Genomic DNA, 13144 nt, shown 5'->3' on the forward strand with positions numbered 1-13144 from the left:
ACAACCCTGTGGGGTTAGCCTGGGCTAGAAAACAGTCTATCTCAAAACAAGAACAACAACAACAAACCAAACAAAAACAAAGAAACAGAAATGTGCTACTTAAGTGAGAAACACATGTATAAACAACATAGCAATATAATTTTATCTAACAACACAGGGATAGTACTCATAATGTGTGCATATTAGATACTTGTAAATGATAAAATAGTTGTCATTATAATGCCACCTTGTCCATTTCCCAGGGCCCTTAAAGGTAAGAAAGGGTTCCAGAAAACATGTGTCTGAACACTGAGGAGGAATCATCTTCACTTGAACACTATGAAACTCTGCAGAGAAGAGAGCAATTTCCCCCTTATTTCTTGTCTTTCCTTTCTAAAAAATAAAATGAGCTTTGAACTCAGTTTTTATTTATAATATCCATTGTTTTAAATACCAAACAATGTCAACCATACCCTAATGTGGTTGCACCAACTTGTAGAGCAATGAACACTATTGGATATTCCTGGTGCTCGTGGAATACACAGGCATGAGAATTAGATGAGGGTCTGCCATTTATTACTCCTGCAGTTCCACCCAGGTCGCTTGTCTTTCCTTATATCCAGTCTCAGTTTTGGAAGGGAGAGGTCAGGGTGGCACACTGTGTTGAATCAGTTCTCTTGTGCCAGCCCTCTGGATTCAGGAGCACAGGAGTCCCATCTATTCCCACTGTGTACTTAAAACTTTCTGGGAAGATGGAAATAAGTTTTTGATTTTAAGCTTCTGACCTTACCATTTCTCTATAAATGATTAAAGGGAGCACTTTAGAAAGAATAGTGGCCTTTGTGATGTGAATATTTTAAAATCATTCTACCTCCATGATGTTTTGTCTGCCATTTCAACTTGTCGGTAGGTCAGAGATCTATTTAGACATAAGCCCTCACTGACTGCAAGACTCCATAATGAGTTTTGTTTATAAAGACAAGGTCCACCTGGTCAGTAATAGACTGCTAGTTCCCCAGCAGAACCTTTCGCTTGTTTTGAGAGTGAGGGAAAAGGAATATTTGTTCAGTTCCAGCAGACCTAACATGCAGTCTATTTCTGGCTTTGTGACCAAGGGTCTGTCCCTGTTTCTTCTGTAAATGTCATAAGGATCTGTGTACCCAAAGTTGTGTTTATTTTCCCCCCTTGGAATAGACTAAAGTAAGAAATTTTCTTTATGATTGAGTGTTCACATTTATTTTATTAGTCTTTGATTTCTAAACAAAGCTGTGCAAAGTTCTTCCCAGCACTTTAGATTCTTACTGTAATAGTTTGCAACTTCTCACACAATGTCATAATCACTTAGATGCTACAAGGTGAAACACTAACTTTCTTTAGTTTGTATAGGGATTATTTTATAACAGGGGTTTATGTATTTAAAGACTTAGAAAAATTAGGATTCTGTGAAGGTGAGGTATAATAATGTATTACTGAAAGCAACCATTGCCTTTTTCATTAAACTATCATTTTTAGGTCTAATATCACAAACTTCAAGATGGGTGCTTAGCATGCATGTTGTTATTTAATTTTTACATTAAATCTATAGGATAACATTACACTCATAAAAGATATCCCAATTTTTAATAAATTGATCATTATATTCTCATGTACACCTGATACAGGCCAGGTCCACTTGCTGAACATTTTTAGAATAATGAAATTATAAATAAATTATACATCACCACTGTTCATACCTATGGCGTAGCTAACAGTATTCTGTTAACAGGCATTCAATGGTATTTCAAATGTTAATGATGTCATCATTACAAATTTCAAAGTAGGAAGGGGGGACTGGAGAGTTGGAGCAGTGGTTAAGAGCACTGACTGCTCTTCCAGAGGTCCTGAGTTCAAATCCCAACAACCATAAGGGTGGCTCACAACCATCTGTAATGGAACCTGGGGTCTACTTCTGGTGTGTCCAAAGACAGCAACAGTGTACTCATATCCATGAAATAAAATAAATCTTTAAAAGAATTTTCAAAGAATCCTTAATGAGACCCTTTTATTCTCTAATGAAATGAAGAGGTTCATCACCTATTTTAAGGATCACCATCCCTAAGGACAATTTCTTTGAGTCAAGTGGCATTTTATGATTGAAACCTTTGGAAATACTATAAAGAAGCTGATAGCACCAATTTTTTTTTCTAAGCTAGTAAACTTCCAAGCCTGTCCTATTGGCTGCGCTGAACGATTTCTTAGTAAATATCCATTTGTATGTGAATTTTAAAGTTGTAACGCTATTCCTTCTGGCTATTACCCTGGAATGCATTAGCATCCTTTTTTTTCTTTTATTTTTATTAGATATTTTCTTCACTTACATGTCATGTGATTTCTCCTTTCCCAGTTCCCCCTCCAAAAAACAAACAAACAAACAAACAAAAACAAGAACAAACCTCTGTTGCCTCCCTGCTCCCCATGCTTGCCACTCCACCCTCTCCCACTTATTGGCCTTGGCTTTCCCCTACACTGGGGCACAGAACCTTCACAGGGCCAAAAGCCTCTCCTCCCATTGATGATTGACTTTGCAATCCTCTACTATACACATGCTGCCAGAACAATCAGTCCCACCATGTACAGTCCTTGGTTGGTGATTGAGTCCCTGGGAGCTCTGAGGGTACTAGTTAATTCATATTGTTGTTCCTTCTAAGGGACTGCAAACCCTTCAGCTCCTTTGGTTCTTCCTCTAACTCCTTCATTGGAGACCCTGTACTCTGAGAAGTAGTTATTAGCCCAGAAGTTCGGAATACAGGAAGAACAACCCACAAACCAAAAGAAACTCAAGAAGAAGGAAGAGCAAAATGTGGACATTTGATGCCTTCTTAAAAGGAGGAACAAAATAGCCATGGAAGGATTTGCAGAGGCTAACTATGGAGCAGAGACTGAAGGAAGGACAAGCCAGCCTAATATAGCTATCTCCTGTGAGGTTCTGACAGTACCTGACTAATACAGGTGCAGAGGCTCACAGCCATCCATTGAACTGAGTACACGTTAGCATCTTGACCCAGATTCTACATGGTAGGACACGACAGTTCCTGGAAGAATACATTGTGGAATCTGCAGGTAACTTCAAGGAACTGGAAGACAAAAGCTCAAGGATAGTCTGCTTAACCTTTGTCAGCAGTAGTTCCAGTGAGCTGCTCAGAAGCTTCCCTCTTACTGTCACCTCTTCTGGCAGCTTCTGATCATCTACACCTAAATCTAGAGGACAAGTGGGTGCAGCCCACTACTGTTTTATTTGTTCTGTGGGGAGACGTTTCCTTGCTCTTGTTCTGGGAACTTAAACTGGCTCTGAGGAATTGATCAGTACAAGTTACAGGAATGCAGTAGGTATGACTAGACAATTCGATTAAAGCAGGTGTTCCTTAATCAGTGTGCTTCTCCTAGAGGCAATGGTGTTATCCTTGTCTGTACTGTAGGTGATGATAAACAACATGATAATTACTATGATTGCAGATTTAAAACAAGGTCCAGTCACATAAATTACAATTATTACTGACATTATTGGTGGTATGTGAGTGTGTGTGTGTGTGTGTGTGTGTGTGTGTGTGTGTGTGTGTGTGCTGTAGTATGAATGCAAGCATAAACATGCCACAGGGCATGTGTGGAGAGTATTGGATGACCTTATGAGTTAGTTTTCTTCGTCTACTGTGGGTCCTGTGGATTGAACTCAAGCAGTCAGGCTTGGGCTGTCCAACGCACTGGGTCATCCCATTGGCTCCCCCAAACTATAAATTATTAAGAGGGCAAATAAAGATTTCTTAAAGCTCATATAAATAAGGAAACTCAACTATCCAGCCAACTCCTCCATAACCTGGATATTCCCTCAGTACCTCTCTTTGAGTATCCATCCACAGGTTATTTTCTATTTAATAGCTTTAAAGAGTAGTCTCATTTTCTATTTCTTTTTTTTTTTTTGATACAGAGTTTCTCTGTATAGCCCTGACTGTCCTGGAACTCACTCTGTATACCAGGCTAGCCTCAAACTCAGAAATCTGCCTGCCTCTGCCTCTCAAGTGTTGCGATTAATGGCATGTGCCACAACTGCCCAGCTCTTTTTCTATTTCTTAAAACTGACATCTTCTTTGGGTATTTTTAATTCTCCAAAGAACTTATATAACCCACTTTTATACTGGCCATTTACAGTGGTCATTTTTTTTTAGGATAACTTATTATATTTGGTTCGGTTTGATTGTTAATGTCCCCCAAATTCTCAAAAAGGCTTTGGAGTTTAAAATCAGCAAAGAATGGTCAAAGCATTGTATATAAAATCAAGGAGCAGAATGAGTATTTATTATAAAGAGAATAGAATAAAGTTATTAGAGAAATTTGCTACTTAAAACTTCAGTTTAGCCAAGGAAGAAGACAGCTATAGGAAAGAAATTATGATCACACACATTAATGTACCTTGAATGATCATGGCTTCTGAATTAGAAATTTTAGGTTAAGAAGCTTATTCACCCCAATACTTGGAAGGTAGAGGTGGATGGATTTCTGGGTTTGAGGCCAATCTGGTCTACAGAGTGAGTTCCAGGACAGCTAGGGCTACTCAGAGAAACCCTGTCTCAACAAACCAAAAAAAAAAAAAAAAAAAGCTTATTCACCTGATGAATATTTTCAGAGGAGTGGCTCCTAAAAGAGTCCCAACTTCTTTAGACATTCACTAATATATTTATCTAAAAATAAGATTGACATTATTTTTTTAACACTCCATGTAATATTTCCAGCTTTTTTGTAACACCAAAACTAAACAATATTTGGTTAGAGTTACATTTGAATTCTGAAATCCTTCCAAATTCTCGACTTATATAAAGCATCTCACAAGTGATTTTTCCATATATTTTCATAGAAAGATTGAAATTATATTTAATGATGAAAATTGAACTTGGCTAACAGCAAATTCCCCCTGTTCCCTCGTACGGTGTGCTGAGTGACAGCTTACTAAATTTGTTTGCATGTTCTCTGAAATAAATGCTTTGCTAGGATTGAATGTTGGAATAAGTGAATAGGTGTTGATGCCTGCACTGTTTCCAATTGCCTATTTCTAGTACAATAAACTCACCTGAAATCCAAAGCAAATGATTTATATGCATGCTATTAGTATATAAATGACCAAATTTAATTTATCAATAATCTAGCTGCACTCTAAAATCTTTTTGGAACTTCAGTGATCCAACTAATGATGGTTCAGGGTAGAAGTCATTCATTGATCAAGATGCAGAGAAAATTAAGACTAAACAGGATTTTTGTCCTTTACTATCCACTGGGGGTGATGTTAGCAAGACATAAGCAATATTTCCTTGATTACAAATTTAAAGCCGTCACACCCTGACAGATATAACAACACTCCTGACCACTCAATTACAGATCCTAATAATGTCTCAGAATAGTGCTTAATCATTGCTATAGATCAAATTTTTTCTGATGTCCATTTCACCTTAATTTGAGGTGTTTGTAAGTCACATTTTATTGAAGTAGCAAAATGAAGTACATTTTGACTGTAGATATAGCCATAGTTGGTTTTTCAGCAGCACACCCAATTTCCATGTTTTCCTGGTCTGTTTTGTGCCATGGCCCTAGAATAGATATGGAATGTGCTGTACTGTCACACCACACACTGTGATATTCTCTTACATCTGAGTAACAGCAAGAAAATATGAAAATTAATTTCTTAAGAATATGCTTCTGCTTAAAACCAATTTAACCTTATCAAGAAATCTTTGTTTCTAAATAAAGAAGTAAAAATTCAATTAAGAACAGAGGCCTAACATGTGAATACCATTTACATGATTAAGCAGTGATAACACACTGTTCTGCATTTAATTCCCACACACGGCATTGAACCAAATGTGAAACTGATACTTTGGTGACATTAAATATCCATAGCTTTGAAATGTGCTGCCATTTAATTACTACCAAAGCTGTGTGCCTCCGAGCTGTCTGTTCATCTTTCCTACGAGGCTTTTAATATGGTGCTGCAGCGAGGACATGAAATGGTTCAGAACTGTGAAAAGGAGGGCAATAATTAAAAACTGCATGCATGCTATCGCACACAGACCCACGTTCACAGAAATGAACATGATCTCTGTGCTCCGACTGAAAATGAGACTCAGACCGCATGTCCAAAATTGAATTGTTAGCGTGGTGACAGGTTCTGAAGCATGAGCACAATCCACAGCACATTTAAATCATTAACATCACTCACCCTCTCAAAACAGAAAGGAATGTATGATTAAACCGATAACTATGTCAGGAATTAACCAGCTAGGAGAATAATTTTTATTCGTGATCTCCATGTTCTGTTTTAGAGTGAAGCTGAGTTTGGTTAAACTGTATTCTATTCAGCACCCCAAAGAACAAATGAACAAAATCAATTTTGCTTCCTATCTTCACTGTGCCACACTATAGAAAGGGGAGAAAAACTCCTGAAGTCAGTTGACTAGATTGATTGGTGATTGATTGGCTGATTGATTTCTAGCTAAAAAATAAAATAAAAAAATTAGAGACAAAATTTCTGCTGAATTCTTATTCCAAATGTGTTTAGATTTTCAGAACATGTTTCTGTTGCTGGTGATGTTGAAAATATGTTTCTTTTATTATATGCTGATCATATGACTCCTCTTTCCTTACCTTTATAGAAATGGGTAAAGATCACATATTACTTCTAAAACCTTCACTAAAGAAAACCATCAATAGACTTGGAATGCATCGTCACAGCTTCTCTGCTCTCCAACTCACCCTTCCTAGCCAATGCACCCCGTGTCCTCCAGCCTTTGCTTTGCCCAGTGAATCTTTTTATTTTTGTGGTTTTATGGGCAGCATAAGTTGAAACATGAGTATCTAAAAATAATCTGAACTGCTTACTAAACAGCAGAAACTGATACAATATCTCATGAACATCAGACAAGATACACAAAATAAATTGTTTTTTTTTGTTGTTGTTGTTGTTGCTGCTGTTGTTTTTTTGTTTTGTTTTTTTTTGTTGTTTTGTTTTGTTTTGGTATTTTTTTGGTAAAATAATACCCATTGAAACAACTCTCAAGTGTATTTTTTGTTGGTAAATTTAAGGAATATTTGTCTTGCTTTCTTCTGGTCATCATATGTTACATTTTGATAGACATTTCTTATGCCTTGGTTAATAGAAAGAAAAAGAATTCAGCAATGTCTTGGAACACTTCAGAAAACTAAATATATTTACAAGTTTTAGCCAGCAATCATGGTTTCTACTTTCCAGGGAGAGAAGTTGGTTTCATTTTAACTCATTAAATGGATGATGTGCAGTTGATTTGCATCTCTCCAGAAGAACTGACAAACTGTAGTTCTTAAAGATCCTGAATGCTTTACGTGCTTTTCTATTGTACAGATACACTAAGCCCAAGAATTCTCTCTTATTATTTTGCTTATAGAAAGCTGCTAGTGTAAAGTAAGTCATTGACTTGAACTTATTGTATATCTATCGGATGTAGTTATCTTTTGCATTTCTTCTCCTAATATTTGCGCACAGAACAACCTGAGCCTTAGTTAAAACTGTCTTGCCTTTTTCACTAGGATGTCTGCATGGTTTCCCAGGGCTGCTGAACTTCTGGGTTGAGCCCTTGAGAATGTCATGCCTTCCCTGCTGTGCTTGAAGAGCCCTTTGCTTCCTTCGTTACAGTTTCACCAAGGACTTGGTTACTTTCTCAGTGGCTCGGTGGATATTAATGATGATTTCTTTCATAATATTTTATCTCTCTAGAGTCAATCAGTTGACATTGTTCTAGAATAATTAACCTTTTAACTGATAAAACATGTAGAGATATTGTCTACGACAAGACTTATGTCTCATAAGGAACTAGCATTATGTTAGGTATTACGTTCTATTTTATTTATACTTATTTATCCTATTGCAATTTTATTATGTATATATCTTACTTTATCTTACTAATTGATTTTAGTTGACTTTAGTCCACTTCTATTTCCTCAGCTGTTCCAATTCTTGTCTTCCATTCTATTAATGAGCATATAACTGAATATTATCTTTTGATATAAAGGATTTTTGTTGCTTTTCAGAGTTTGTAACTTATTTATCTTTGAATCAAGTGTTATTCCAGAATGCTTCTTAAGCTTGGCTGATGAGTGAACACTTTACTTATTATTCACTTAACTTAGTAGTTTTTCTGAGCCGTGAGACTTTCAAATTATTACTTTTTCCTTTTGCAGAATAATAAGTAGTCAGATTTTTCTAAGTCCATGACCCACCTAGTCTTAGGTTCATAGCCACTTTAGCAGTACCATGGATAGGTTCCATTTCATGGAATAGGCATTAAATTCAATAAATAGTGTTTGATTCCTTAGAAACAAAACATCTCCTGATGGCATACTGCCTATAGATTAGTGTATTGATTGGCATTCATCAGAGAAGAGTCTTCTTGCAGTAGATAGTAATTAACAAACTGAGCCACTATTAGATGATGTGCAGAGAGTGCAAGACTTTGGATCCCTCAGACATAAATGGATGTCTTTCTCAACCCCCTTCTCTCAGAGCTCAGTGATCTGTGCAGAAAGATTTTAAGAGCCAGAGGTGGTTGATTACTCCAAGGAAAGAGTGTCTTCCCAACACAACAGGACTGATGCACATATGAACTCACTGAAGTTGACAGTAAATCAGTACTGAAGACAGGGAGTGGATGCAAAGTCATAGCACTGACAAAGAAGCTATCTGCAGTTTATTTGCTATTTCCCAGATCATTTCTGGGAAAGGGTTCATCAGCATTCTCCTATGGAGTGTCATTGGCTATATCAACCATTCTCCAGGGCAGGCCTCATAACAAGGAGTAGTTAGCCAACAAAAAATGAACTCTATGATTTGTGGGGGTGGCACAGGGATGTCTGTTCCACTTTGTTTTGCTGTCTTTTGTCTTCTTCTTATGTTTGTTTTAAGTTTTTTCTTTTTCGTTTTTAGCCCAGAAGTTTGGAATACAGGAAGAACAACCCACAAACCACAAGGAACTCAAGAAGAAGGAAGACTAAAAGGTGGACAGTACATTCCTTCTTAAAAGGGGGAACCAAATACCCAAGGAAGGAGTTGTAGAGATTAACTATGGAGCAGAGTCCGAAGGAAGGGCAAGTCAGCCTAAATATAGCTATCTCCTGTGAGGATCTGACAGCACTTGTTTTACTTTTTATTTTGAGAGAGAGAGATGTGATAAGGTTGGATGGTAGAGAAGTGTGAAGGATGTATAATAAGCTGGGAAAGGCAAACACATAATCAAAATAGTACTATTAAATTATTTAATAAAATAATACAAAAAAGAAGAAAAATAAAAGGCTTCTATAAGTCAAAGGACACCATTATCAGGACAAAATAACAGCCTACAGATTGGGAAAAGATCTTCAATAACCCTTCATATGCCAAAGGGCTAATACCCAAAATATATAAATAACTCAAGTTAGATTCCAGAAAACCAAATAACTCAATCAATAAAATGGGTACAGAAATAAACAGAGAACTCTAAACAGAAGAATCACAAATGGCCAAGAAACACTTAAAGAAATATTCAACATCCTTAGTCATCAGAGAAATGCAAATCAAAACGACCCTGAGATTCCACCTTACACCAATCAGAAGAGCTAAGATCAAAAACTCAGGTGACAGCAAATGTTGATGAAAATGTGGAGAAAGAAGAACACCCCTTCCATTACTGGTGGGATTGCAAACTGGTACGACTACTCTGGAAATCAATCTGGAAGTTCTTCAGAATGTTGGATATAGATCTTCCTGAGGACCCATCTCCTGAGGACTCTTAAGCATATACCCAAAAGATGTTCTACCATGCTAAAGGGGCACATGCTCCACTATGTTCATAGCAGCCTTATTTGTGATAGCTAGAAGCTGAAAACAACCCAGATATCCAAAAACAGAAGAATGGATACAGAAAATGTGGTTCATTTATACAATGGAATACTATCAGGCTATTAAAAACAAGGACATTATGGAATTTGCAGGCAAATTGATGGAACCAGAAAATATCACCCTGAGTGAGGCAACCCAGTCCTAAAAGTACATACATAGTATGTACTCACTGATAAGTGTATAAGTGTATAAGTGTACCCAAAAGAAGTTCATAATACCCATGATATACACCACAGACCCAAAGAAGTTAGACAGGAATGAAGGTACAGGCAAGGATGCTTGAATCTCAATTAGAAGGGTTAACAAATATTCATGGGATGTAGAGAGAGGGGGAGACCTGGGTGGGAGATAGGAGGGGAAAAGGGGGACAGGATCAGGTATGGGGGAAGACAGAAGAGAATTCCAGAGTGCCTGGAGGATAAATGGAAATATGCAGTTTCCAGGAATCAGGGATTGGGGAGTTTTCTAGGAAGTTCCAGAGACCTGCGATGAGGGAGACTCCAAGGAGCCAATAGAGGTGACTTCAGTAGAATTCTTTAGTAGTTGGTATATGGAACCTGAAGAGAACATCTTCAGTAGTATGCAGAACCCCCAGTGAAGGTATGGGGACACCAACCCACCTACAAAATTTTTGACCCCAAATTGATCTTTCCTAAAAGGAATTCAGAGACAAAGATAGAGCAGAGAATGAAGGAATGGCTGACCAGTGACAGGACCATTTTGAGACCCATCCCAGGGGCAGGCACCAATCCCTCACACTACTAATGGTGCTATGTTGTGCTTGCAGACAGGAGCCTACATAGCAGCCCTTTGTGAGCCTCTACCTAGCATCTGACTGAGACAGGTACAGATACCACAGAGAAACAATGAACACAGGTAGGTGACCACTGTGGAAGATCTAGGGGGAAGTATTGAAGGCTCTCAAGGAGATGGCAACCCACAGGAAGACCAACAGTGTCAACTAATCTGGAACCCTGGGAGCTCCCAGAGACTCAGCTACCATCCAAAAAGCATACACAGGCTGGTCTAAGTCACCCAACCCACGTGTAGCACAGGGATGCCTTGTCTGACCTCAGTGGGAGAAAATGCACCAAATCCTGCAGAAACTTGATTCACCAGGGTGGAGGGGATAAAGGGAGGGAGCTGCCCTCTCAGAGATGAAGGGGGAGAAATATGCATGCAAGGGGGGACCTGGACAGAAGGGGGCAGCATTTGGTATGTAAATAAATAAATAAATACATTTTAATAAAAATAATACATAACAGAAAAATTAAATTATTGTCCCTAAAATATACAAAATTGATTTTAGTGTTTTTAATTGGTAATTTGAGATTTTTAAAATATGTGTTTAACCATATACACAATCTTTCAAGTCAACCCTCCCCTTCCCACCCAACTTTTACCTTCTTTAAAACTAAAAAAAAAAAAAAAAAAAAAACAAAACCTAAACAATAATACAATTAAAATTCATGCTTGCAATATATTATTTATTGTTTAAAAATCACTGAAGGTTATTTGACCTACTAAAGAACCCATCCTGAAAGAAAATTGAGTCTCGCCCTCAGAGCAGCTATCCTTTCTCAGTATCTCCTCATCTAGGAGTGGGACTTCATTTCCATTTCACCTCTCCAAGCTGGGATTTTTTTCTGGCTTGAACTATGCAGTTTTACCAATGCTGCCACAACTGCTGTGATTTCCCATGCAGTGCTTCCCTGTTCTATCTGGAAACACAGTTTCCTTGTGGTCATCTGACTACTCTGGCTCTTACAATCTTTTCTACTCATCTCTTCTATCATGATCCCTGACCCTTGAGAGAAAGAAGATGTCCCACTTAGGGATGAACATTCTGCAGTCTCTCATTATGTGCATCTTAACTAGTTGTGGGTCTATGTGTTAATTACCATCTACAACAAAGATAAGTATCTCTAATGGGGGTTGAGAAAGGCAGTAATCTATGGATACTTATAATAATGTCATTAGAAGTTTGTTTAGTATTATATCAGTTTAACAGAGCAATAATAACAATGTGTTCTCCCATGGAGCCTCTGACCTGTCTAGCTAGACACAGGTTATTAGCTTAATAATGGAGCCAGGAATGAGTTTCATCTTTGAAGTGAGCCTCAAGTCTAATAAAAAGGAGTGGCTGGTTACTCTCATGACATTCATGACACTTTTGCAACAGTTGGAAAAACAGCTCGTCTTTCCAGGACAGTCATTTTTGTAGTTCATAAGTGGGTAAGAGTGTTGATTATGTTTCTCCTTTTGTGACATATAACATCCCCTACCATCATGAAGGATATTGAGTATAAATGAAGCTGGTACAAGATTGATTTCTATGTGTTCTATGACTCAGTTGTATAATATGGAATATGCTCAGCAATATGGTATGTCCTATTCCATTATTCCTCCTTATTCCCTTATAGAACTGAACTATCTCTCCCCCACTTTGAGCCCAGACCACCACCTCTAGCTAATTTACTGACTGCTATGTGTATTCCAAATGAAACACATACCTGAAGACTCATCCACAAATTAAAAAAAACATGTAAACTTTTGGTCTTGGTTTCTTCACTCAGAATGACTGTTTCCAACTGCTTCCATTTACCTATAAATATTTTTATTTCACTTTATTTAACAGTCAAATAATACTGCATTGTATAAATGTGCAACACTTTCATTATCTGTTTATCAGTAAGTAGATGTCTGGATTGCTTCTTTTTCCTGTTTATTGTGAAGAGCATATAGTAGGATATAGATTCCATTGAGTACATGCCCAAAGTGGCATAGCTGGATCAAATGGTTCCTATCTTTTTGAGAAACATCCACACTGATTTCCACACAGGCTCCATGGATTTGCATTCTCATCAGAGGTAAATAAGCATTCCTCTTTCCTCACATCCAAGATAGCATCTGTCATCCTTAACACATCAAAACCAAAACCAAAACAAAACTAATTAATATTAGCTGTTTTGACCAAGGGAAGTTGAAATCTCAAAGTAGTTTTAATTTGACTTTCCTTGATTACTATGGATATTGAATATTTTAAAAGTCTTTCTCAATCATTTGTATTTCAACTTTTGAGAACCCTCTGTTCAATAACTTGGCCAAAGTTTCAATTGGATTGTTGTTTGTTTTCATAATGCTTAGGGTTTATTTTCTCCTCCTTTCTATGATCTATGTTCCATGATCTGTGTTCTATGTTGTCTCTTAGGGTCTCTTAGGTTTTTTTTTTTTTTT

General features: G+C 37.4%; 1 long non-coding RNA gene across 1 annotated transcript in view; it reads left to right on the forward strand.

Annotated features, from left to right (window-relative positions):
- Window positions 1–10703: 10703 nt before the first annotated feature.
- LOC116093769 overlaps window positions 10704–13144 on the forward strand; it is an 11227-nt gene continuing 8786 nt past the window's right edge. Inside the window, exon 1 of the long non-coding RNA XR_004119838.1 lies at window positions 10704–10751. This is a non-coding gene — a long non-coding RNA (uncharacterized LOC116093769). The remainder of the gene's footprint in view (window positions 10752–13144) is intronic.

This window comes from Mastomys coucha, unplaced genomic scaffold (assembly GCF_008632895.1).
Source record: "Mastomys coucha isolate ucsf_1 unplaced genomic scaffold, UCSF_Mcou_1 pScaffold16, whole genome shotgun sequence".
In the NCBI taxonomy this organism is placed as follows: Eukaryota; Metazoa; Chordata; class Mammalia; order Rodentia; family Muridae; genus Mastomys; species Mastomys coucha.